The sequence below is a fragment of the Pistacia vera genome, unplaced genomic scaffold (genome assembly GCF_008641045.1).
Source record: "Pistacia vera cultivar Batoury unplaced genomic scaffold, PisVer_v2 Contig860, whole genome shotgun sequence".
NCBI classification, from domain to species: domain Eukaryota; kingdom Viridiplantae; phylum Streptophyta; class Magnoliopsida; order Sapindales; family Anacardiaceae; genus Pistacia; species Pistacia vera.
In genome coordinates this window covers 105,910-132,371 of record NW_022196735.1, presented here as the reverse complement: position 1 = coordinate 132,371, position 26,462 = coordinate 105,910, and the positions used below count along the sequence as shown (strand labels likewise).

The following is a 26,462-nucleotide window of genomic DNA, read 5'->3' as shown; positions in this document are numbered from 1 at the left end:
ACAGGATCATTGATGTATCCTTCATTCTTCAGATACTCATTGAGATGATTATACCACATTTGTCCTGATTGTTTCAACCCATATAACGGTCTATGCAATTCTATTGAATACATGTTCCTTTTATTTGCTTTTGGCACTTTGAATCCTTCAGGGATTTTTATATAGATATCAATACTTAGTGTACCATACAATTATGTAGTGACAACATCCATGAGTCACATATTAAGTCCTTCTGAGACTAATAAACTAATCAAATATCAAAATGTGATCACATCCATCACTGGTGAATACGTCTCATCATAATCAATTCCGAGTCTTTACACGAAACCTTGAGCCATTAGTTAGGCCTTACACCTAGCAATCTCATTTTTTCTCATTCTGTTTCCTTGTGAATACCCACTTGTATCCTATAGATTTCATGTTTTTAGGCATTTGGACTACAAGTTCAAATGCATTATGTTTTGTTAGGGAGGTTAATTCTGCTTGAATTCCCTCTTTCCATTTTGGCCTATCATGTCTATTTCGACATTCATCAGCAGAATGTGGCTCAAACTCATCATTCATAATTTCAGTAGCTATTGCATATGAGAATATGTTATCAACAATAGTTGTCTCACGATTCCACATTTCTTTACTATGAGCATAGTTTATAGAAATTGCTTCATTTCTATGTTCTTGCATTCCTTCAGGGATTTGTTCCTCTTTAGGGGCTTGTGTCCTTTCAGGGACTATTAACTCTTATGGAGTTAGTTTAGAAGATGTGAAATTATCTATGATTCTAGTATTGTCAACATTGGAACCTATTTGGTTTTGTGCCTTTCGTTTCCTAGAAACATTATCATTGGCACCAACAAGGCTACCATGCTTCTAACATGTAACAGATGAATCAATTATTGTCCACATAGACTGTTAAATGGTAACATCAATCCTTGTTGGTGTATTCATAGTAGGAATGTATGATCTCATTATTTTTGCTGCATTTGTAAGTGCATCAGGCATTTGGTTGGCAATGTTTTGCAAATGTTTATTCCTTGCACTTGAATTTCAGATTAAGATATGCGAGGGCCTAAATGAGACATAAAATTCACTTTCTAAGAAAGTTCAAGCCTTACTTCAGGAGGCTTTTGATAATCCGAGGATTATATTGTTTTATTGAGGCTTTTTGGACGGATTTTGGATACTTCTTATGTCATTTTTGCCTGAATTGCAACTTAATTTCATATGTTTTATGTTTCAGGCCAAAACATGCACTTTGAGCAAATAATGAGCGGAATCGAGTTTTTGGACCCAGAAGCGAGCGAATCTTAGGATTCAGGGAAGTTCTGAAGCGGATTTGAAGCCCTTTGAAGCTTGTCCCCATTGGAAAGCATCGAAGATTGAAGATTCAAGCAAGGAAGCAAGCGGAGGGCAATTCCATAATTTCAGAATTGTTTAGCGAGGTTCGCCACGGCGAGGTCTGCGATTTGCAGTTTTTAATTAAAACACACTGTTTTATTTTAGGGAAGTTTTGAGGTTTTTGGACCAACTATATAAGAAAAACTTGGACATTTTGAGAGGGGTTTGTTTTGGTTTAGAGCAGCTTTGACATTTTAGGGGAAAAGAAGAGAAGATTTGAGATTTAACCTTGTGGATTCATCAATTAGGGGAGATCTTTACTCTTTTCTCTTTGTTTCAACATGTTGACTACTATGTTTACTGTTTTTCTTACAATTTGTGTTAATTTCATTATGAAATAATCACTTTGGGTTAGGGTTTTGATGTAATTCGGATTTCTATGGTTAATCAATAGATTATTGTTGCTTTTACATTCTAGTGCACGGAATGTGTGATTATTCTGGTTTTTATTGATTTTATTTGTTGAACATGATGAGATTGAGAAATGAATCATGTATGAGCTTCTTGGGGTAATCACCATTGTTGTATTGAACGCTAGAGATAGGTTTGAGAATCAATGAAATCAATCTAGGATTCCATAAGCTTAATGAACTTGGATCTGTTAATCTTCAATTTGTTGGGTGCGGAAGTTTAATAGGGAAAAGTAGGAATTCATAGCCTGAGAAGGTATGTTTTACGCATTAGGGAGTTCGATTTACAATCCATACATGTGAGTGTAGAAGTAGCATGATTTGTAGAATTAATTCATAGAATCCTAATGAAATCAAAACCCTAACCGCTTGTTTTACTTGATATTACTCTTGCTTTCATCTTGCTTTCATTAATTAGCCTTTTAATTACTTAGTAAATTTTGCTTTCAATTTAGTTTAAGTTTCTCCCATAAATCCAACACTTTTCGGTTTCTCCAACTTGAAAACTATTAGGAAAAATAAGTGCTTAGCAAACAATCCTCATGGGAACGATACTTCACTTATCAATTTATTACTTGTGCGACTAGTGTAAGCTATACATTGCATGTTGTAGTTACAATGCATCAAGTTTTTGGCACCGTTGCCACGAATTGATTTTTGTGTTAACATTGAATTTTTCTTGTGTTAGCTAGATTGGAGTTTTATTATTTTTTTTAATTGTTTATTGGTTAATTTTTGTTGTTCTTTTCTGTTAGCTTGTTATCTCACTTTTTCTCTCTTTCTGTATAGTTGATGCGAAGAGCTAGATGTCAGCCAGTGGTTCCTGTAGATCCAGAGATTGAAAGAATTGCAAGAAGACTTAACAGAGAGAGAAGTGAACGAGAGGCCATAGTTGTTGAGATGGCAGAAAATAGAACACTAAGGGAATTCTCAGTTCCCACGGTTGATGGCAATGGGTCAAGTATAACTAGACCAACAGTACAAGCTAACACTTTTGAAATAAAGCCAACAATCATCCATATGATCCAACAGTTGGTACAGTTTAAGAGAGATTTGGAGGAAGATCCAAATCTGCACATTGCAAACTTTTTAGAGATTTGTGATACCTTCAAGTCAAATGGAGTGTCAGATGACACCATCAGATTGAGATTGTTCCCTTTTTCATTGACGGATAAAGCAAAGGGATAGTTAATGACACTACCACCAGGAATGATCACAACATGGAATGAATTAGCACAAAAGTTCCTGACCAAATTCTTTCCTCCAGCAAAATCTGCGAAGATGAGAAACGATATCACATCGTTTCTATAGGAAGAGTCTGAATCATTATATGAGGCATGGGAAAGATACAAGGAACTACTGAGGAGGTGTCCATACCATGGTTTGCCAATTTGGATGCAAGTCCAAATGTTTTATAATGGATTGATGGTTAATATGCAAACAATGGTGGATGCAGCATCGGGAGGAGCATTGCAAAACAAGACACCTAAAGAAGCTCATGAGTTGCTTGAAGTTCTGGCCAGTAACAACTATCAAATACCAAATGAGAGGATACAAGCGAAGAAATCTATGGGTCTTCATGAAGTTGATGCATACACAGCCATTTCAGCCCAACTTACTGCTAGCAGTTGGGAAGTATACAGGTAAATTCTATTCAAGAACCTCAACTAACTTGTGATTTTTGTGCAGGTAATCATGTGAGCAATGAATGTCAAGTGGGGAACACATTTACTTTAGCGTCATCATCATCAGAACAAGTTAACTACTTGGCAGGAAATCAGAGGCAACAGAACAATTCGTTCTCCAACACGTATAATCCTAGTTAGAGGAATCATCCAAACTTGTCATAGGGCAATCAAAATCAATAGAATCAGCAGAACAATCAATGGAACCAAAGAGCAATGCCAAACAACCAAGCGGAGGTGAAAAATCAACCAAGGGAGCAAAGATTGACAAAATTGGAGGATATGTTTAGAAAATTTATGTAAGAGACCACAGGTTTTACGAATGAGACGAGGTCTAATTTCAGAAACCAAGGTGCGTCCATTCAGAACTTGGAGGTTCAGGTCGGTCAATTGGCCGATAAGCTAAATGAGAGACCACAAGGTTCCCTACCAAGCAACACAGTGACAAACCCACGTGAACAAGTGAATGCAATAACTCTGTGGAGTGGGACAATCTTGGAAGAGGTGGAACAATCAGGGAAAGAAGGAAGCCCACTAAAAGAAAAGGAAGATTCCGATGAGGAAGTTGACGAAGAGATCATTGCTGAAGAGAAACCAACCAGTTCTAGGGAAGATGAACAAAAGTGGGAAGAGAGGCAAAGGCAAAAGAAAGAGAAAGTGCCCATTTCCCGAGATACCACCAGAGTTGGCACATCACACCCCTCTTGTGCCTTTTCCTCAGAGACTCAGAAAGAAAAATCAGGATAAGTAATTTACCAAATTCATTGAAATATTTAAAAAACTGCATATTAACATTCCTTTTGCAGATGCATTGCAACAGATGCCGAGCTATGCAAAATTTCTCAAAGAGATTTTATCAAACAAAAGGAAGTTAGAAGATGAGAAAATAGTGATGCTCACGGATGAGTGCAACGCCATTCTACAGAAGAAGCTGCCATCGAAACTTAAAGATCTAGGGAGTTTTACTATTCCTTGTTTTATAGGAGACATTACTTTTTATAGAGCTTTATGTGATTTAGGTGCAAGCATAAATCTAATGCCTTTTTCTGTTTTCAGGAGATTAGGGATTGGTGAAGTGAAATCCACGACCATATCTTTACAGCTTGCAGATAGATCCATCAAGCATTCGAGGGGAATAGTTGAAGATGTTTTGGTGAAGGTGGACAAAGTTATCTTTCCTGCGGACTTTGTTGTGTTAGACATGGAAGAGGACAAGAAAATGCCTCGCATTTTGGGGCGACCATTTCTAGCCACCGGAAGAGCCCTCATTGATGTGCAAGAAGGAAAGTTGCTATCAAGGGTCCAAGATGAAATAGTAATATTCAATGTTTTTGAGGCCATGAAATTTCCATCAGTGTCGGATTCGTGTTTTAGTGTAGACGTGGTAGATAGACTAGTAGCAGAGGCTATTGAAGAGAACACCCCTTAACTACCTCTAGAAGCATGCATTTCCTAATAAAAAATGATAGAGGTAGATGAGCTAGCAAAGAATGAGTGTGCTAGATTTTTGGAAGCACTTCAGTCGATAAATGGAAGCCAAGATCCAGAATTTGAAGAGTTTGATATTGAGAAAGAGAAAGAAAAGGTAAGAATTGAGGAACCTCCAAAACTTGAACTAAAGCCTTTACCTTCTCACCTCAAATATGTGCATCTTGGTGAAGCATAAACCTTCGCAGTGATCATCAATTCAAGGTTGAGTAATTTGGAAGAAGAGCGGTTGATTTGGGTGTTAAGAGAGCATAGATCAGCAATTGGATGGACTATTTCGGACATTAGAGGCATCTCTCCATCCTTTTGTATGCATAAGATATTCATGGAAGATGATGTCAAGCCTAGGGTACAACCACAACGGAGATTGAATCCTTCTATGAAGGAAGTGGCGAGAAAGGAGGTGGTGAAACTTTTAGATGTAGGCATAATTTATCCTATTTCAGATAGTCCATGGGTGAGCCCGATGCAAGTGGTTCCAAAGAAAGGAGGTATCACAGTGGTACAGAATGAAAGTAATGAATTGATACCAACTAGGACAGTCACGGGTCGGAGGGTGTGCATTGGCTATTGAAAATTGAATGAAGCGACAAGGAAGGATCATTTCCCACTTCCTTTCATCGATCAAATGTTGGAGAGATTGGCAAGGCATGCTTACTAATGTTTCTTGGATGGTTTTTCAGGATATAGTCAGATTGCCATTGCTCCTGAAGATCAAGAGAATATGACATTCAGTTGTCTCTATGGCACCTTTGCTTACAGAAGGATGCCTTTCGGGTTGTGCAATGCACCAGCCACATTTCAGCGATGCATGATGTCGATCTTTGGTGACATGGTGGAGCGGTTCATAGAAGTCTTCATGGATGACTTCTCTGTTTTTGGTTATTCTTTTGACAATTATTTATCTAATCTCTCATTTGTTTTGCAGCGATGTCAGGAGACAAATTTGGTGCTCAACTGGGAGAAATGACATTTCATGGTACAGGAAGGAATAGTACTCGGTCACAGAATTTCAAAGGATGGCATCGAAGTAGATCTGGCAAAAACATAAGTGATTGAGAAGCTGCCACCACTTGCAAATGTTAAGGCAGTTAAGAGTTTCTTAGGGCATGCGAGGTTCTATAAACAGTTTATCAAGGATTTCTCTAAAATCCCTAAACCCCTTTGCAATTTACTGATTAAGGATGTTCTTTTTGATTTTAATGATGAATGCATGCATGCTTTTCAAACTCTTAAGAAATTGTTAGTGTCTACACCTATTATTGCAGTTCTCGATTGGGGACTACCGTTTGAATTGATGTGTGATGCTAGTGATTTTGCATTAGGAGTAGTTTTAGGACAAAGAAAGAACAAGGTTATGCATGTAATTCAGTATGCTAGCAAGACACTCACTGATGCACAGTTGAATTACACCATTACTGAAAAAGAGTTGTTAGCCGTGGCTTTTGCATTTGACAAATTTCGTTCTTATTTTCTAGGTGCCAAGGTAATAGTATTCACGGATCATTCGGCACTCAAGCATCTGTTGGCAAAGTAAGAAGCAAAGCCTCGGCTGATAAGAGGGATCGTATTACTACAAGAGTTTGAGCTGGAGATCTGGGATAAAAAGGGGTCAGAAAATGTGGTGGCGGATCATTTGTCAAGGATTGAACGACCAACCCAGGGAAGTGAAGACGAAACCCAAATCAAGAAAACCTTCCCGGATGAGAAATTGATGAGAGTTGAAGAAGCACAGAGTTGAAGAAGCACCTTGGTGTGCATATATTGCAAACTACTTGTCATCGAGAGTACTCATAATTGGCATGACCTTCTAGCAAAAGAGGATTTTTTTCTCTAACTTAAAGTATTATTTCTAGGAAGAACCATTTCTATATAAATACTATGCTGATCAGATGATACGTATGGTGTGTCTTGGAAGAGGAGATGGAGAGTATTCTATGACATTGCCATAAGAAGGAAGTGGGTGGTCATTTTGGAGGAACTAGGACAGCAGCCAAGGTCCTTCAATCTAGATTTCATTGGCCAACCCTATTCAAGGATGCCTTCCGGGTGGTTCAAGAATGCGACCAATGTCAACGGAGTGGAAATATTTCAAGGAAAGATGAGATGCCGTTGAATAACATCCTAGTTGTTGAGTTGTTTGATGTGTGGGGAATTGACTTCATGGGTCCTTTCCCAAATTCTTATGGGAACATGTACATTTTGGTAGGGGTGGAAGCAGTTGCATTGCCATCCAACGATGCCAAGGTGGTGGTTAACTTTGTTAGAAAGAACATTTTCTCAAGATTTGGGGTACCACGAGCAATCATCAGTGATGGGGGGTCTCATTTTTGCAATAGGCAATTAGATGCCCTATTAGGAAAATATGGAGTGAAACATAGAGTGGCTACACCATACCATTCTCAGACCAGGGGGCAAGTGGAACTGTCGAACAGAGAACTTAAGGGAATTTTAGAGAACACGGTTAATGCATCTAGGAAGGATTGGTCACGGAAATTAGATGATGCATTATGGGCATACCGTACTGCATTCAAGACTCCAATTGGTATGTCTCTATTTAGGTTAGTATATGGGAAAGCATGCCACTTGCCGTGGAACTCGAGCATAGGCATATTGGGCAGTCAAGCAGCTAAACATGGATTTTGAGCTGCTGAGGAGGAAAGATACTGAAATTGAATGAACTCGATGAGTTATGTCATGAAGCGTATGAGAATGCTCGGATTTACAAAGAAAAGACCAAGAAGTGGCATGACAAGCATATCAGGAAGAAGAACTTTGAAATGGGTCAGAAAGTTTTGTTGTATAATTCAGACTTAGGCTCTCCCTAGAAAACTTAAGTCTAGATGGTCCGAACCTTTCATAGTTACAAGAGTTTACCCATACGGGGTAGTGGAGGTGTCACATGAAGAAAATGGTACATTAAAGGCCAACGGACAGAGATTGAAGCCATACATTGATGGGGTGATGAGTTGCAAGTCATTTCCCATCCAACATGACATCACGACATGAGGACTTGAGAAAGTCAAGTTTTCGACTATAAACAACCGCTTCTTGGGAGGCAACCCAAGTGTTTTCATTTTCATTTGTTTGTGTATTGCTTTTGAATTTGTTTAGTTGTTTTACGGTTTAGGATAATTGACATTTTGTGTGTTTTTGGGTGTTTCAGGTGAATTATCAAATTCAGGCGAAAAAGGGAATTTTCCAGTTTTCGCTGCAGCGATGTATGTTTTGCACAAAATGGAAGTCGATAAATCCAGACTTTGCCACGACGAAACAAGTTATTCGTCGGGGCGTTGTTTTCTCTGGAATTTTTTGCCGCGGTGAGACAACTTTCTTTGCCGCGACATAGAAGGTATTGCGAAATTGTGCTAAGGAATTTTCGCTGGGGCGAAGTTTGTTCTTCACTGCGGCATCGACTGGGAATTAAGAACTTCGCCGCGGCGAAAACTGTTTTATATAAAAACCCATGCGACTCTTCATTTTTCATGAAAAACTTCAAAACGCATCCCAGAGCCAAACACTTCCACCTTCAATCCAGATCTTCTCCAGTGAATTTCCATCCCTTTACCTAACTCCTTAACCCTCACAAACACCAAAACAACTCATTTTAGCAAGGATTTTTTGCGAAAATTGAAGAAGATTTTGGAAACCCTTGGTTTTAAAAAATTGGGGATTTTGCAATCTAAGCCAAAATTGGTGAAATTGGTGGTGCATTCAGCATGAGAAGGGTAAGATTTTGAGTTCTCCAACATCTAGATTGCTCAATTTTGATTGTAGTGCTTTAAGTTTGAAATATTGTTTGAATGTGTTGAGTTGTTGAATTTTGGTGAAGTTTGTGATTTGATATTTGATTAAAGGAGTGTAGATTTTGCTTTGTATTGTGTTGAAGAAGTTAGGTTTGCGATTTGGGAGTGTTTTGTTGAGTTTGGAAGAATAGTGAGTTTGGGGGTCTAGGTGCAATTTTTTGAAACTTTGGTGTTTTTGCAGGAGAGATTGTGGTCAGTAGTAAGGGTACTTAGCATTGATTTGTCTGGTTGAATCCTTAGTTTGGGGGTACATTTGGGTATTCGCAGTGAAAACCGAGCATGCCGATCAAAATAGCTTCCAAGGGTAAAGGAAAAGGAAAACAAGTAGACAATAGGTTTGTTAGTGACAAGGCTCGGCAACGGTATGTAGGTGCAATCAAAAGAAAAGATAAGGGGTTTATTGCCGAGCGTGGATTGACCACTACCCATGCAAAAGAGTGGAGTCGAGGGAGAAAGTGGGACATATTCATGAGTGACCTTGATCATTTAACCATAGAACCGATAGTGAGAGAATTCTACGCCAACTTTCTTGAGTGTAATCCTAGGCATGTATTTGTGAGGGGTATCAATGTGCCCATCGATGCAAAGGTGATCAATGATTTCTATGGACTGCCTCAAATTGATCGTGATGAGTATCTAGAATTTAAGAAGAGACAGTTTAAGGAGGATGAGATTCTAAAGGTAGCAAAGCTGGACACCCCTTGGGAGATTTCGAAGAAGGGAAGGAAGAGCATTAAGGGAACTAATTTGATACCTATGGCTAGGTTGTGGCAGTACTTTGTGTGTGCGAGAATGATGTCGGAGACACATTATAGTACAGTGACTTTTGAGAAGGCATTGTTGCTTTACTCCATTGCCACCGGAAAGAAAATGGATGTGGGAACATTATCATGACGAGTATACAGAATGCAGCCAAACCAAGGCGAGGGAGCTTCCCCTTCCCACATCTCATCACTGAGCTGTGCACTCGAGCATGAGTCGAGAAGGCAGATGATGAACCACTTATCCATCCTGCCCCAGTCCTCGACACCAACTACTTTTAGAAGCATCTTGAGCATCCACCTAGTGAAGGACCCAGATCCAGAACAAAAAGACAGAGAACCACAGAAGGCACTGCCACATCATCCAGTTCAACATCCATAACAAAGGAGCTGCTACAGTAGATTTTGGGCAAGATGAAACGGATGGAACGATGTCAAGGTTGGCTGGTAAAGCAAACCCGGATGCTATATGATATGCAACACAGCTGCTACACCAACCTAGACATTGATACTTCGAGCTTCCAATGGGAAAATTGGGATTCTGAGGAATGGATGGGCTCCAAAACAGAAGATGACAACATCGAAGGAAAGGAGGAGGCCGAAGGATGAAACCTGAGCACCTTTTTTGTAGTTTATTTTTTGTGTTAATTGTCATTGTCTTTTATTTTGTACATTGAACCTAATTTTCTTTTTGTTTTAGATTGTTAATTTTTGTTTGAACTTCCTAGTAGTTGTAAGGGCAAGATTAGGTTGTAATATTTTCATATTAGTCAGTGACATTTTCTAACACAGTGGACACCACAGAACTTTAATTGTTTTACAGATTATGGTGATGAGAAAGCTAAGGAACGGGTGTGCATGCTGTTGAACGAAACTTAGACTTCACGGATTAATCAAGGAACTATCTCGTACCTTTGTAAATTCTGTTTTTCTATTCCTAAATTGTGCATAATGTGACATTGGGGACAATGTCATCTTTAGTTTGGGGGTAGGAAAATTTCGAAAAAAATTTTGATTTGTGTTTAGTGTTTTCATGTTTTGTTTTGTTGCGCCNTCGCCTCGGCGAAATAAGGCAGAATCTACCCGTAGTGCCACTTCTCCTCCTCGCCGCGGCGAAGTTTCTTCTTCGCCCCGGCGAAGTTTAAATTTCCAACTTCACCAAAACTCAACCCATTTCAAGGCAACAATTCAACCAACTCAACATACAAACTCAATTTAAGTTGAAACAATAAACTTTTAACTAATACAACAAATCTTAAATACGTACCTCAAGTGGGATATTACAATTTGGGTATTCACAGTGAAAACCGAACATGCCGATCAAAATAGCTTCCAAGGGTAAAGGAAAAGGGAAACAAGTAGACAATAGGTTTGTTAGTGACAAGGCTCGGCAATGGTATGAAGGTGCAATCAAAAGAAAAGATAAGGGGTTTATTACCGAGCGTGGAATGAACACTACCCAGGCAAAAGAGTGGAGTCGAGGGAGAAAGTGGGACATATTCATGAGTGACCCTGATCATTTAACCATAGAACCGATAGTGAGAGAATTCTACGCCAACTTTAATTCTTGAGTGTAATCCTAGGCATGTATTTGTGAGGGGTATCGATGTGCCCATCGATGCAAAGGTGATCAATGATTTCTACGGACTGCCTCATATTGATCGTGATGAGTATCTGGAATTTAAGAAGAGACGGTTTAAGAAGGATGAGACTCTAAAGGTAGCAAAGCTGGACACCTCTTGGGAGATTTCGAAGAAGGGAAGGAAGAGCATTAAGGGAACTAATTTGATACCTATGGCTAGGTTGTGGCAGTACTTTGTGTGTGCAAGAATGATGCTGGAGACGCACTATAGTACAGTGACTTTTGAGAAGGCATTGTTGCTTTACTCCATTGCCACCGAAAAGAAAATGGATGTGGGGAACATTATCATGACTAGTATATAGAATGCAGCCAAACCAGGGCGGGGGAGCTTCCCCTTCCCACATCTCATCACTGAGCTGTGCACTCGAGCGGCAGTCGAGAAGGCAGATGATAAACCACTTATCCATCCTGCCCCAGTCCTCGACACCAACTACTTTAACAAGCATCTTGAGCATCCACCTAGTGAAGGACCCATATCCAGAACAAAAAGACAGAGAGCCACAGAAGGCACTGCCACATCATCCAATTCAACATCCACAACAAAGGAGCTGCTACAGTAGATTTTGGGCAAGATGAAACGGATGGAACGACGTCAAGGTTGGCTGGTAGAGCAAACTCGGATGCTGTATGATATGCAACACAACTACTGCACCAAGCTAGACATTGATACTTCAAGCTTCCAATGGGAAAATTGGGGTTCCGAGGAATGGATGGGCTGCGAAACAGAAGATGACAACATCGAAGGAAAGGAGGAGGCTGAAGGATGAAACCTGAGCACCTGTTTTGTAGTTTATTTTTTGTGTTAATTGTCATTGTCTTTTATTTTGTACATTGAACCTAATTTTCTTCTTGTTTTAGATTGTTAATTTTTGTTTGAACTTCCTAGTAGATGTAAGGGCGAGATTAGGTTGTAATATTTTCATATTAGTCAGTGACATTTTCTAACACAGTGGACACCACAGAACTTTAATTGTTTTACAGATTATGGTGATGAGAAAGCTAAGGAACGGGAGTGCATGCTGTTGAATGAAACTTAGACTTCACGAATTAATCAAGGAACTATCTCGTACCTTTGTAAATTATGTTTTTCTATTCCTAAATTGTGCATAATGTGACATTGGGGACAATGTCATCTTTAGTTTGGGGGTAGGAAAATTTCGAAAAAAATTTTGATTTGTGTTTAGTGTTTTCATGTTTTCTTTTGTTGCGCCAATGATGAATTGCATAAGTCTATGATGAGAATAGGATTGTTGGGATTTTATTGTTGAAAAATGTTAAGCATTGCTTCAAGTTTAGGTTTGTTGACTTGATTTAACTTGAGGTTTGTTGAGTGGTTCAACCACCATTTTCATTATTTCGGCATGCTTAGATTCATTTTATGTGGATAGGTGAAGTCTTGATAATGTTGGTGGACTCTAAAACCTAGTTGAGAAATGCTTGAGGCGAAATTCTAGGAATATACATTATTGAGGAAGTGATTTAGGCAGTTTTTCAAACATTTGAGCCTTTCCAGCCGACCATGGAAATTTATCCCTAGTCACCCATTTGTGCCTTATGAAATCAGCATTGTCCTAATTTGTTTTCTTGTACAACCAATAAAACCCTTCACCCTAAACATGTTTCACAACCCTTAAGAGAATTTTGAACCTAATGCAAACACAAAGATCTTGGAGAGTTGTGCGAGATGCTAATGAACTAAAAGATTAATTTGGGGGTCGTGAGAAGGGCAAGAAGAATAAAGGGGTAATTAACCTCAATAAGTTTATTGTTACTTTAAAAAAAAAAAAAAAAGATTTTGAGAGTTGCATTTCAGAAGCAAAAATAAGAAGTGCACATATTTGAGGGTTATAAAATGGTTGACACCTTGAGCGGAAAGTGGAAATTGATGTAGTTCTTAGTGTTTGCTTAAAGGAAACCGAGTTCTCTTGCTTTGTTTACTTTTTCCTTTTCTTTAGAGCCCATTAACCGAGCCTAACGTTACAAGCCTGTAAAGACCTTTTGATCCTTAGTGATGTCTAATCCTTATTAGTGGAGAGTAGTTTGATACTTAGGCTTATAGAGTCTACCACCATTTGATAAACTTTGCATTTCTGCATAAAATAATCTAGGAAGTCAGAATGTGGACTGAAGTGAGGATCACCTACTCGGGGGATCAATAGAGAAAGATAGTCGATGCAACTTATAACTTCATGGAGTGTTGAGCATTTTCTAGTAATAATTTTTCAACAATTTTTTAGACTTGTATAAATTCTAGGCAGTTCGTTGTGTTTGAATTTGAGTCTAATTTTTTTCTCATTTCATTTTTAATTTTTTTTGTTTTGTGTTTTTGTTTGTTTGATGTTTTTCTTTTTGTTGTGTTTTGTACTTGATGCTCGGGGACGAGCATGTCTTAAGTTTGGGGGTATTTGATAATCCGAGGATTATACTATTTTATTTAGGCTTCTTGGCTGGATTTTGGATACTTCTTATATCATTTTTGCCTGAATTGCAACTTAATTTCATATGTTTTATGTTTCAGGCCAAAACGTGCACTTTCAACAAATAATGAGCAGAATCGAGTTCCAGGATCCAGAAGCGAGCGAATCTTAGAATTTAAAGAAGTTCTAAAGCGGATTTGAAGCACTATGAAGCTTGTTCCCATTGGAAGGCATCAAAGATCGAAGATTCAAGCAAGGAAGCAAGCGGAGGGCAATTCCATAATTTTAGAAGTGCTCAGCAAGGTTCGCCACAGCGAAGTACTTTCTTTGCCGCGGCGATAAACTCTTGGGAATTCGTAGCCGCGGCGAAGTCTGCGATTTTTCAGTTTTTCATTAAAACGCACAGTTTTATTTTAGGAAAGTTTTTAGGTTTTTAGACGGACTATATAAGAAAAACTGAGACATTTTGAGAGGGGTTCGTCTTGGTTGAGAGAGCTTTGACATTTTGGGAGAAAAGAAGAGAAGATTGGAGATTTAACCTTGTGGATTCATCAATTAGGGGGAGNCCTATAAAAGAAAAAGTTGTGTGATTTTAATTTTCCTTTTGAGAGAAAAGAAAACACATACAACACAAAGAAAAACACTCTCCCACGCCATTTTGGTTTGTGCCAAAATCAAAGTTTTCTTCTTGATTTCTTAAGGCCAAGGAGGATCTAGCAAATTCCTCCTTGGTTCCTTGTGATTATCTTCGTGTGGACTTCTTGGGTTTGATCCTACACTTGGATCGGTAGCAAACACGTTCAGAGACAATATTGGTGGAGCCTCCAAAGTGGGTATGAATCTAAACTTTAGATTTATTTTTTATAGATTCTTGTAATATATATAAATTGTTATTTCTGTGCCCTGATTTTGGGTTCTAAGGAACGATCCATTGTTGTAAAATTTTGGTTTTTCTGTTGCGCAATTGGGTCGTTTCTTAACATTTCAGTCGTGTTTGCACTTGATGCTCGAGGATGAGCATGTGTTTAGTTTGGGGGTATTTGATCATCCGAAGATTATACTATTTTATTTAGGCTTTTTGGCCAGATTTTGAATTCTTCTTATGTCATTTTTGCCTGAATTGCAACTTAATTTCATATGTTTTATGTTGCAGGCCAAAACGTGCACTTTGAGCATATGATGAGCAGAATCGAGTTCCAAGAAGTGAGCGAATCTCAGAATTCGGAGAAGTTCTAAAGCGGATTGGAAACACTAAGAAGCTTGTTCCCATTGGAAAGCATCGAAGATCGAAGATTCAAGCAAGTGGAGGGCAATTCTGTAATTTCAGAAGTGTTTAGCAAGGTTCGCTGCGGTGATAAACTCTGGGGAATTCATTGCCGCGACGAAGTCTGCAATTTCTAGTTCTTCATTAAAATGCACAGTTTATTTTAGGAAAGTTTTTAGGTTTTTGGACAGACTATATAAGAAAAACTTAGACATTTTGAGAGGGGTTCATCTTGGCTGAGAGAGTTTTTGACATTTTGGGAGAAAAGAAGAGAAGATTGGAGATTTAACCTTGTGGATTCATAACTAGAGGAGATCTTTTTACTTTTTTCTCTTTGTTTCAACATGTTGACTGCTGTGTTTACTGTTTTTCTTGCTATTTGTGTTAATTTCATTATGAACTAACTCACTTTGGGTTAGGGTTTTGATGTAATTAAGATTTATATGGGTAATCAATAGATTATTGTTACTTTTACATTTTATTGCATGGATTGTGTGATTATTCTGATTTTGATTGATTTTAATTGTTGAACATAATGAGATTGAGAAATGAATCATGTTGAGCTTCTTGGATAATCACCATTGTTGTATTGAACGCTAGAGATAAGTTTGAGAATCAATGAATTCAATCTAGGATTCCATTAGCTTAATGAACTTGGATCTATTAATCTTTAAATTGTTGGGTGTGGAAGCTTAATAGGGAAAAGTAGGAATTCATAGCTTGAGAATGTATGTTTTACAATTTAGGGAATTCGAGTTACAATCCATGCATGTGAATGTAGAAGTAGCATAATTCATAGAATTAATCCATAGAGTCCTAATGAAATCAAAACCCTACCCATTTGCTTAATTTGATATTACTCTTACTTTAATCTTGCTTTCATTAATTAGCTTTTTAATTACATAGTAAATTTTGCTTTCAAATTAGTTTAGATTTTCCCATAAATCCAAACACTTTCGGTTTCTCCAACTTGAAAACAAGTAGGAAAATCAGTGCTTAGCAACCAATCCTCGTGGGAACGATACTCACTCATCACTTTATTACTTTGTGCGACTAGTGCACTTGCTATATTGCATGTTGTAGTTTCAACACATCAATGGTCCCAGAAACGCATTATAGTACAATGGTTTTTGAGCGAGCAATGTTACTTTATTCCATTGCCACTGGAAAGAAAATGGATGTGGGGAATATAATAATGCAGAGTATACAGCATGCAGCTAAACCAAGGCAAGGGAGCTTTGCCTTCCCCCATCTCATCACTAAGCTTTGAACTCGAGCAGAAGTAAAGAAGGCAGATGATGAACCACTTCTTCATCCTGCCCCACCCCTCGATCACACCTATTATTACAAGCTCTTAGATCATCCTCCCAATGAAAGACCCAGCTCTGGATCGAAAAGACAAAGAACCATAACAACGGCCACAATATCTAGTTCAACATCCACAACAAATGAGCTGTTGCAACAAATTTTGGACAGGGTGAACAGGATGGAATGACGTCAAGATTGGATAGCAGGGCAGACCCGAATGTTGTACGAGATGCAATACAACTACACCAATCTAGGCATTGATGTTTCAAACTTCCAATGGCAAGATTGGCAAGAAGAGGAAGAAGATGACTCCATGGAAGAAGATGATGACACCGAAGGAGAAGAGGAAGACAATGAATGAAGCCTAAACACTTGTTTTTGTATTTCTGTTTTCATTTGTCTTGTTTTTGTTTTGTACATTGGAACTAATTTTTCTTTTCTTTTTAGATTGTTCATTGTTGCTTGAATTTTCTAGTTTAGTTTGTAAGGGTGAGATTAGGTTGTAATTTTTTCATATTATTCCGTGGAAATTTCTAACATAGTGGGCACCATAGAATTGCATTTGTTTTATAGATGATGATGATAAGGAAGCCAAGGAATGGTGTGCATGATGTTGAACGAAAATCAACCTTCACAGATTAATCAGGGAACTATCTCATACCCTTTTAATTATGTTTTTCTATTCCTGGGATGTGCATGATGTGACATTGGGGACAATGTCAATATCAGTTTGGGGGTAGGAAAATTTGAAATTTTGTTTTGTGTTTAGTTGTTTTTATGTTTTGTATTGTTGTTGCCAATAATGAATTGCATAAGTCTATGATGAGAATAGGATTGTTGAGATTTTATTTATGGAAAATGTTAAGCATTGTTTCAAGTTTAGGTTGGTTGATTATTTTTTCCTTTCTAGAGGTTTGTTGAGTGGTTCAACCACCATTTTCATTATTTCGGCATGCTTAGAAACATTTTATGTGGTTAGGTGAAGTCTTGATAATGTGGGTGGATTCTAGAACCTAGTTGAGAAGTGCTTGAGGCGAAATTCTAGGAATATACATTATTGAGGAAGTGATTTAGGTAGTTTTTCGGAACGTTTGAGCCTTTCCAACCGACCATGAATGAATCTTTCCCTAGTCACCCATTTGAGCCTTATGAGATTATCACTGTCCTATTTTTCTTGTACAACCAAAAATGCCCAAACATTTCACCCTAAACATGTTTCACAACCTTTAAAAGAATTCTGAACCTAATGCAGACACAAAAAAGCTTGGAGAGTTGTGTGAGATTTTGACGAACCAAAATAATAAGTTTGGGGGTCGCAAGAAGGGCAAGAAGAAGGGGTAATTGACTCAATAAATTGATGTAAAAAAAAAAAAAAAATTAAGATAAAAAGAAATAGAAATTTGAGAGTTTCATCTCAGAATCAAAAATCAGAATTGCACATGTTTGAGGTTTATAAAATGGTTGACACCTTGATCAATGGTTGAGAAAGAAAGCGGAGATTGATGTAACTCTTAGTGTTTGCTTATAGGAAACCGAGCTTTCTTACTTTGTTTATCTAATCCTTTTCTTTGGAGCCCATTAACTGAGCCTAACATAACAAGCCTGTAAAGAACTTTTGATCCTTAGTGATGTCTAGTCCTCATTAGTATAGAATAGTTTGATACTTAGACTTATGGATTCTACCACCATTTGATAAACTTTACATTTCTGCATAAAATAATCTGGGAAGTCGGAAAGTGGACTGAAGTGGGGATTACCTACTCAAGAGGCCGATAGAGAAAAATAGTCAATCAACTTATAACTTCTTGGAATGTTAAGCATTTTCCAGTGATAATGTTTCAACAATTTTTGAGACTTGTATAAATTCTAGGTAGTTCTTTGTGTTTGATTTTGATTCAAATTTCTCTCATTTCATTTTCAATTTTGTTGTCTTTTTCTGTTTGTTAGTTGTTCTCTTTTAGTCGAATTTTGTACCTGATGCTCAGGGACGAGCATGCCTTAAGTTTGGGGGTATTTGATAATCCTAGGATTATACTGTTTTATCTAGGCTTTTTGGTCGGATTTTGGATACTTCTTATTTTGTTTGTGCCTAAATTGCAACTGAATTTCATATATTTTATGTTTTCGGCCAAAACATGCAATTAGAGCAAATACTAAGCGGAATTGAGTTTCTGGACCCAGAAGCAAGCGAATCTTAGGATTCGAGGAAGTTTTGAAGCAGATTTAAAGCACTATGAAGCTTATTCCTATTGGAGAGCACCAAAGATTGAAGATTCAAGCAAGGAAGCAAGCGGAGGGCAGTTTCATAATTTCAGAATTGTTCAGAAAAGTTTGCCGCGATGATAAACTCTTAGGACAAATAAAGAATTGTAAACCAACTCGTTGCTACGACAAAGTTCTTTGTTCACCGCGGCGAAGTCTGAAAGTTTCAGTTTTTCAAAACTATGCGTTTTATTTTAGGTGAGAGTTTTAGGTTTTTTTGGACCGACTATATAAAGGAGACTTAGTCATTTTAGAAGGGACTCGACTTTGTTTGGGAGAAAGAAGAGAAGATTCGAGATTAAAACTCTTTGGATTCATCAAATAGGGAAGATTTTGTTCTCTTTTCTTTATTCCATCATGTTGAATGCATTGTTTACAGCTTTTATTTCAATTTGTGTTAATTTCAGTATGAACTAACCCACTTTTGGGTTAGGGTTTTGATGTAATTGGGATTCTAATGTTTAATCAATAGATTGATGTTGCTTTTACATTCTATTGCATGGATTGTGTGATTACTCTTGTTTTTATTGAAATTACTTGTTAAGCATGATGAGACTGAGAAGTGAATCATGTATTAGCTTCTTAGGGTAATTGCCATTGTTTTATTAAACGCTAGAGATAGGTTTGAGAATCAATGAAATCAATTTAGGATTCCATTTAGCTTAACGAACTTGGAACTATTAACCTTCAATTTGTTGGGCGCGGAAGCTTAATAGAGATAAGTAGGAAAACATAGCTTGAGAAGGTATGTTTTAGACATGAGAGTGTCTGATTTATAATCCGTGCATGTGAGTGTAGAAGTAATAGAATTCGTAGATTAATTCATAAAATCCTAGTGAAGTCAAAACCCTAACCACTTTGTTTAATCGATATTTCAAGGAAATTCATAGGATTTTATTTTGATAGATTTTCAATCCTAAGCATCCAAAGGTAAGATTCTTGCACCAAGATGTGAGATTAAATTTTAAAGTTTTGAATTCTTATGGTTTATATGCTTAGGGTTTAAAAGGAAAGGGAATTCTACCAAAGAGAGATTATAGTGTTGGAGTTGCTCAAATTCAAGGTAAGTAAATCCAACTTTAGCTTTGATTGGATAAATTCCTGTGTAGAGAAATTTTTATTTGTTTTATGTGTATTTGGATGATGAGAATCATGGATTGAAAATTGAGGTTGTTTGATATGTGAATTTCATGGCCATGAGAAGTAATTTATTATATGTGATGAGAAGTAATTTATTATATGTGATGAGAAGTAATTTATTGGTATGTGATGAGAAGTGGCTTATTAGTATGTGATGAGAACTGATTTATTAGTATGTGATGAGAATTGATTTATTGGTGTGTGATGAGAAGTGATGTATTTGTATGTGTTGAGTTGATGGGATTTTGGATGAAAAATGAAAGAATGGATGTGGAAAGGTGGAGGATGGAATTCGGCTAGGTTGATTGTTCACTTTAGGGAGTTGTTTGCTCCAATTTTGGTGACTTGAGAGATATGTGAAAGTGTAACCAATTTCAGGATTTGTATTTGCATGTAAGGTGTTTGATGAAATTTCAAAGTGAAGTACATATATGAGTATGTTGGATTATTACTTTGTTATGGAAATGTTGTTGGTAGAGAATACTAGTTCCATAATGATATCTTTATATGCCATAATGCATTCTTACATTTGAGCATTTGCATTTAGAAAGAATAGCAAAGAATGAGCATATTTACATGCACATATACATGTATGAGAACATTAAAGAATAAAGAGAAAGAAAGAAAAGCATTTAAATGTAGAATTATTGTTTTAAGAAATATAATTAAAGAACAATTCGAATCTGAAATTTTACTTAAAGAAATATAAAAAGATAAGAGAAGAGAAGACTGTTGCGATGGGGAGCCCGTGAGTGACAGAGAAGAATAACCCCGCATGCACGCCGCCTTTAGTGACTAGCCTCAGAATAAGAAAGAAGAATTTGTACAGTCCGTAAGAAGTGCATGTGGATGAGGATTGTACCCAAGAAAGAATTTGAGAATATACTTGTAACGCCTACATTTTATCCGCATATGTTTTTTTATGATATATTTAGTGAGTTTTCATTTTATACCTCCCAAGTATACTAGCTAGAAAGAATATTACAATATTGCATAGAAAACGTTTATGCATTTGTGCATACGCATAATGCCATTTCTACTATCCCGAGTTAGTTTCCCTATTTGTGCTTACATATCGGTAAGTGAGAAACTAGAATCTTAGAAAGAGCAGAGAAGAATTGAGAAGTTTGGTGTAAGGAAAGAAAATCCAAGATCTGAGTAATGGAGAAAGAATAGAAGTATTGTGGGTGTACTTACTGAGCAATTAGTGCTCACTCCGTTGATTTCATTGTTTTTGCAGGTAGTAGATGGGATGCGGTCAGGAGGAATGTAATGCCCTACTTGAGGTACGTGGTCAATTATGTTGTATGTTTGAATGTTTATTGCTTTGTTCTCATTTGAGCTTGTATGTCGTTATTTTCAGTTGGTTGGCCCTTAGTTGGTTTGGTCGAGTTTTACCCTGATTTTGGTTGAGTTTTGGCGAAGTTTGGAATTTCAGTCTTCGTCGGGGCGAAGAATAGTCTTCGCCGTGGCGAAGTTGACTTTGTAATTGCGGTGTTGGCTCTGTAATTTTTCGCCAGGGCGACGGAACTTTCTTCGCCACGGCAACGGGATGGCAGAAAAGTTTATTGAGGTTTCTAGAGAATTCTCCACAGGGGTAAAATGACCTTTCTACCCTTAATTAGCAGGAAGAGTGGGGAGTGAATTGTACGGAAATTTTATGGAGAATATGTTAGAGTGGGGGTGTGATTGTAATGATTTAAAGGACAAGGATGGAGTTTTCAAGAAAGATCAAGGGCAATATGGGAATGAATGAAGATATTTTGAGCTAAAAAGGGGTTAAGCTTAGTAAACCCTGCATTCTTCATTTTCCACCGCCTCTTCCATTCTCCATTTCCTCTCAACTTTCTCTTCAATCTTTTAAGACTTTTAAAGGGCTTTTTGAGTAGTTTGGGGTAGAAAATTAATCTAAGGCATCCTAAGGTAAGGATTCTTGCTTTAGATGTGAAGTTTTGCATATATTTGTATATTAAAATTTTATGGTGTTATTGTTTAAAGGGTAGAGAAGAGACAAACATTGTAAAGGAAAGTGCTAGTGAGATCTCTCCATTACAAGGTAAGTAAATCCCAATCCAAGTTGATATTTGAGAACTCTTTTGAGTAGAGATTTAATAGAATTTGTGTATGCATGTTAGATGATATGTTATTGAGAATTGAGATGGAGATGAATAATTGCTTTGTGGTTGTCAAATACACTTCAATTATGAGAAGTGTGATGTGTGATGAGAATGTAGTTGAGATGAAATTGGAGGGGATTGAGAAATCTTTTTGGAAGTGTTATGTTATGACAGGAATTATAGCTCGGTGAGGGAGTTTTCTCCCATTTTGGATGGTTCAAGAGAGGGATAGAACCATAGATAAAGTAGAGTTTATGTATGTACACTAGTTGTTTGATGAAATGCCTAAGAGAATCATGAGTAGTAAACCTTAATTCTTGCAACATTGCATGTTGCATTTCATGAGTGCATTAGTGGAGAAGAACCATCCATATGCATTAATTGTGCATTGAGAAGTGGCTTGAGAAAGAGTAAAGAACTTTGTTTATGAACTACTCTAAGAGTAGAGACCATGAGAAAATACTAAAAACGGGTTGGTGTTTTGTGATCTCCACCCAAAAGTCACGAAGAGTGGGTTAGCGCTATGTGAACTCCACCCGGCCGTGCCTCCAGTAAGATGAGGCCGTGACATATAGCAAAAGTTAAGTAACGAGAGCTGTGTGGAAGAGAAAATAATAAATGAGATAAGAAGAGTGTAAGGAAAGAATTAAGAGAAAGAGTTACGGGGACAGTTGAGTAGAGGATTTACTTACTGAGCATTATTTTATGCTCACCCCATTGTTTTCTTTGTGGTTACAGGATCTAGGTGAGAATGCGGTCGGATGGGCGTTAGCAAGCGAGGAGCAATAGCTACACTGTCCACTGTTTTAATGGCATTTTGTAAATGATATTCTATTTTGTATAAAGAATGTTTATATGTAATAAAAGAAAATTTGGGTCCATATACTTTTACTATTATAACTGTATTTTACTTAATATATTGCTATGAGTATCCTAGTATAAAGCAGTCATTACAAGGAACATCAAGTAGCAGAAGAGAAAGGCAACGCTGTCTGACTGTATTTTTGAGTTATTTTTGTGACTTATTAATTGATGTAGAGATTTGTATGTTAGGAAACAATCAAGTTATGGCAACGGAAACAAAAAAACATAAACTACATGGACTGTTCCCTAGAACCAAGATCAGTGCACAAATTTACAATTTATACAACATATATTAGAATCTGCAAAAAATCAATTTAAAGTTAAGAAACCATACCCATGTTTGGAGGCTCCTCCAACTTTAACACTAAAATTATATGTAGTTTCCCATTTTGCCCTTGCACTTTCTTTAAAATTCCATCTATGTCTCTTAGTCAATTACCATAATGCCCTCATTTTTATTGTATTCTCCATGAAATTCTATCTCTTTTCACTCTTTTTCAACTAATTTTGATTGAAAAGACCATTTTACCCTTAATGCAAGTTTAAGGCATTTTCTTCACATTTTCCTTAAAATAACCTTAGCAAAAATCAACTAAAGGTATAAGAGCATAAATTAAATTACGTACCTCCATGTTATATCAAGGATTGAAGAGTGAAACCCTAGCCACTCTTCAACCCATTTCATGCCACTTCTCCTCCAAATCCTCTCAATTTCTTCACTTCTTTTTCAAAAGAAATTCATAGATTTTGGGTATTTTTGAGTGGATTTTCAATCCCAAGCATCTATAGGTAAGATCGTTACACTACGAAGTGATTTTTAATTTTTAAAGTGTTGATTTTGATGGTTTACGCTCATAGGATTTAAGAAGAAGAGAGTTTGATCAAAGAAGATTCTTAAAGGGTTGAATTTGCTCATATCAAAGGTAAGTAAATCCTACCCTAAGTATGATTTAAGTTATGTTATGTAAAGAAATTTCTTTATGAATATAAATGTGTTATATATAAAATTGATGATGAAATTGGTATTGAATAATGATTAGAACCTATCCATGAGAAGTTGTGTTGGTGTAGTTGTTATTTGATGAATGTTTGGATGAGATTTGGAAGAACTAAAGTGAAAAATTTTGAAGTGTGTATTTTGGGCAGATTTGGTGTTAATTAGGGAGGAATTTATGCCAAATATTTTGTGGCCTAAAAGAGAGATAGAAGTGTAGCCAAATTAATATTAATTTGTGCACATGAATTGTTTGATGAAATGTTAAAGAGAAGTGCCTGTATGAGTATGATTATGTGTTAGTTTGGGATGAGTTTGTAGATGGTAGAGAATGACATGTTTGCATTCCATAATGCATAATTGCATTTAAACATATGAAATTAGAAAGAATTATAAGCATGAAACCATCTGCATGCATACATATTTATAAGAGCATGAAAAAACACTAAAATATGTTAAAGAGAAAATAGAATGAAATGAGAATATTAAAGATATTCAAATCTGAATTTTTACTTAAAGAAGTGTAAAAATATAAAAAGAAGAGAAGGTTGTTGCGATGGGGAGCCTGTGAGTGACATAGTCCCACATGCACGCCGCTTTTAGTGAGCGGCCTTAGAATTTAGAAAGAAGAATTGTAAAGTTCGTTAGAAGTGCGTATGGATGAGGACTGTACCCAGAATTAGAGAATTCACTCACACGGCCAAGGCTCCAAATCCATGCCACAACCGAGTCCAATCGGCAAGAAAAGAATAGAAAGAGAGAAAGAAAGAATAGAAAAGAAAGAAAGAAAGAATAGAATAGAAAGAAAGAATAGAATAGAAAGAAAGAGAGAGAATAGAAAAGAAAGAATGAAAAGAAAAGAAAGAATAGATAGAAAAACTAGAAAAGAAAGAAAGAAATAGAAAAGAAAATGCATAATTTATGATTTGTGCATTTGCATCATGAATATGCATAATACTATGCTCATTATCATGAGTAGTGAAAAATTAGAAAATTGAGAGAAAAACAGAGAGCAAAATAGAGAAAGAATGAGAAAGAATAGAGGAAGAATAGAGAAAGAACAGAGAGAAGAACAGAGAAAGAATAGAGAATAATCAGGAAATGAGATGTAAGGAAAGAAAATTCTGAATTTAAGCAACGGAGATAGAAGGGTAGCATAGCGGGTTTATTACTGAGCAATTAGTTCTCACTCCATTGTTTTCAATGTTTTTGCAGGTACTATGTGAGTTGTAGTCGCTCGGAACGTCACGTAGTGGAAGGGTTGGGGTACATTGTCAAGTTGCTATTTTTGAGTATATTTTGTAAATATTTGTATATAAAGAAAAATTAAATATGGGCCTATACTTTATTACTTGTTTATATGTGTATTTTTATATATATTTTTAATGAGTTTTAATGATTATTTTATAAGTATACTAGCTAGAAAGGAAGTATTACATTTTTAGTATCAAAGCAAAGGTTTTGGGATTTGACAATGTGCCCCTCTTGCCATGTTGATGTTCCATAGCTAACTGTTGTAAGTTATTTCTTTCCTTACTTGTAGTAGATGAGTTAATTGAGTTGACTAAAAGTGTTGGTTTATGTAGATGAGATGTAGAACTCAAGGAAGCAGTAGGAAGGAAATGAGCACGGATGAACCTTCCAACCCTCTAGAATCTAATCCCCCTGTCCTCAATGAAGCAAGGAATCGTAATATTATATAGCAAGTCTTGGCAGAAAATCGGGGAGGCTCCGTACCAGAGCGAGTTGAGACCCCGGTTATTGTATTGACCCCCAGAGAAGAGAGAGAAAGGCCGGTACCCTCAGTAGAGCAGAATCGTATTGAGCCAATTTATGGGTTGCCTAGTCAACACCGGCCATCAGAATTTAGGGGTACTGTGGACCCACTAGTGGCTGATGAGTGGTTCATATCAGTGGAGCGTACGACGACACTTTTCCCTATGACAGATCAGGAGAAGATTTAGTATGCTAGTTTTTTATTTACAGGTGATGCCCGTATATGGTGGGAATTGATGGAGGATACTCATGATACAAGTATAAGGTAGTGGGCCCAAAAATAGCATTACTTTTATACAAAAATCTCTACATCAAGTACCATAGTCAGAAAAATAAACTCAAAAATACAGTCCGACAGTGTTGCCTTTCTCCTCCGCTACTTGACGTCCCATCTGAACACATCTCATCTACTACCTGCAAAAACAGTGAAATCAACGGGGTGAGCACTAATTGCTCAGTAAGTAAACCCACAACACTTCTATTCTTTCTCCGTTACGCAGATTTTGAATTTTTTTTCCTTACACCAAGCTTCTCTATTCTTCTCTGTTTTCTATGATTCTAGTTTCTCACTTACCGATATGTAAGCACAAATAGGAAAACTAACTCGGGATAGTAGAAATGACATGATGCATATGTACATATGAATAAACTTTTTCAATGTAATGCATTTTCTTTTCTGTTTTTCTATTTTTCTTTTTTTTCTACCTTTCTTTCTTTTTCTGTTTCTATTCTTTCTTTTCTGTTTTTCTTTTTTTTTCTACGTTTCTTTCTTTTTCTTTTTCTATTCTTTCTTTTCTGTTTTTCTTGCTTTTCTATTCTTTCTTGCTTTTTCTATTCTATTCTTTTCTTTCTTTCTTTTCTTTTCTATTCTTTCTTTCTTTTCTTTTCTATTCTTTGCCGATTGGACTCAGTTGAGGCATGGATTCAGAACCCTGGCCGTGTGAGTGTTGTAATACTTTCTTTCTGGCTAGTATACTCATAAAATAATCATTAAAACTCATTAAAAATATATATATAAAAATACACATATAAACGAGTAATAAAGTATGGGCCTATATTTTTTTTTTCTTTATATACAAATATACTCAAAATATACTCAAAAATAGCAACTTGACAGTGTAGCCCAACCCTTC

General features: G+C 36.8%; 1 non-coding gene across 1 annotated transcript; it reads right to left on the bottom strand.

Moving 5' to 3' along the window:
* Nucleotides 1–3,083: 3,083 nt before the first annotated feature.
* LOC116118866 lies at nt 3,084–3,190 on the bottom strand. The gene has a single exon (XR_004126231.1). It is a non-coding gene; the product is annotated as a small nucleolar RNA R71 (small nucleolar RNA).
* Nucleotides 3,191–26,462: the final 23,272 nt, after the last annotated feature.